Source organism: Humulus lupulus, chromosome 1 (assembly GCF_963169125.1).
Source record: "Humulus lupulus chromosome 1, drHumLupu1.1, whole genome shotgun sequence".
Lineage (NCBI taxonomy): Eukaryota > Viridiplantae > Streptophyta > Magnoliopsida > Rosales > Cannabaceae > Humulus > Humulus lupulus.
The window spans coordinates 40,588,071-40,589,769 of NC_084793.1; the positions used below are offsets into that span (position 1 = coordinate 40,588,071).

Consider the following 1,699-nt stretch of genomic DNA (forward strand, 5'->3'; position numbering starts at 1 on the left):
GATCACAGGTCTAGTGAACTTCAATCCTTCCCTAAGACTTTGAGGAGAACGACACAATTATACTAACGGGCCAGCATCATCAGTGGACTTCGAAGGGCCAACATTTCCTCCCTATTTCTAACAGAATACAAAAGGGAACAAAGATGATGGAAAAAAATAAAACATAACATTAAACTATATACAAAAATAGAGCACTAAAATGTTAAAATCTAAACAAAGATAAACTAATACTTCAAAATCCAAACAGATTAAACAATAGGTCACTCCCAATTGTATATGAAAATTGCAAATACAAAAAAAGACCAATGAACAATATAATCAATGTATTAAGGATAATAAAACCGAAAAAAACTGAATAGTAAAACTGGGATAATAAAACACAAAATACAAAGAAAAAAATGAACTCCAACTGGAAAAAAAAACACCCAGCCACTCTAAAAATTTTAAAAAAAAAAATTTTTAGAAAATAACAGTGAAGCCATAACAAACTGTATAACGAAAAAAGAAAAAAGAAGAAAAAATTCGACCTCTGGCCTATACACTCCGATCCCCGCACCATCCTTCACCGTCGGTAGTTTTGGTAACTATCCAACTGGTAGACGAAAAAAACAAGTAAGAAAAAAAGATTAATACTGAATAAGAGAGTGTATTATGCAGAAAATTACTGAAAGAAACATACCTCCGCCTTCCATAATGACGACAAACCCAAACTCCTCCATCGATCGTCGTTCCTTGCCCTGCCGTTGCTCGCCGATAATTCACAGAGGTCAACCATCGGAACAAGGTTGAAGAAGACGAATAGTTTAATGTGAAAAAGTAAAGTGAAATGTGGAAAGTTAAAGTTAATCGTAAAAAGGTAATATAAAATAGTCAAAGATAAAATAAAAATAAAATTACATAAATACCCTTCCAATTTAACAAAAGCCAATTAACAATAACACTATGGCATAATAAGGATTTGCAACAAAAATATGGTAAGAAAACCCATAAAAGTGATAATAATTTATAAAAAGCCATGAAATAATTATTTTTGAGAAAAAGCCATATTTTTTTAAACTTATAAAAAAACTATATAAAATGTAATTTTCTCTTTAAATTTCCTTTTATTCACATACCGGCCAGTCCGTACTTAAATTGGGCCCAAGTCAGATTTAAAATTTTGGGCCCATCTAATATATATAATGAGATTTGTTTTTCATATTTATGAGATTTTTAAGGTTGTTTTACAAAAATATAGACATTTAATTTTTCTACATTTTCTATGGCTTTTTGATTCGGAAGTTCATATTTATGGGATTTTCATTCCCATAAATTTTAAAAAATATATAATTATACTACATTTTTTTTATCGTAGTTATGTTTTATTTGATTTTGAAGGTAATTTTATTTTTTTTCCTTCATTTTTTTATTATTTTTTTAAAAATTAGTTCTTTTTTATCTTACTTATTTTTTCTTCTATTTTTTTCTATCAATTTTTTCCTTCATCTTTTTTTTTTCTTTCCATTTTTTTCGTTTTTATTCATTTATCTATTTTTTTTTCATTTGTCTTGTTTTGTTTTTGTGTTCATATTTTTTCAATTTTCTTTCCTCTTTTGTTTTTCATTGTTTTCCTTCTATCTTTTCTTCATTTTTGTATTTATTCTTTTCTCCTTCTATTTTTTTCTACCAGTTCTTTACTTTATCTTTTTTTTTCTTTCCA

The 1,699-nt window shown here is 27.5% G+C and overlaps 1 long non-coding RNA gene across 1 annotated transcript; it reads right to left on the reverse strand.

Moving 5' to 3' along the window:
- Positions 1 to 202: 202 nt before the first annotated feature.
- LOC133823530 (uncharacterized) lies at positions 203 to 897 on the reverse strand. Its single transcript, XR_009888414.1, has 2 exons — positions 680 to 897; positions 203 to 592 (listed from the first exon to the last, which is right to left on the reverse strand). It is a non-coding gene; the product is annotated as an uncharacterized LOC133823530 (long non-coding RNA).
- Between the last annotated feature and the right edge of the window lie 802 nt (positions 898 to 1,699).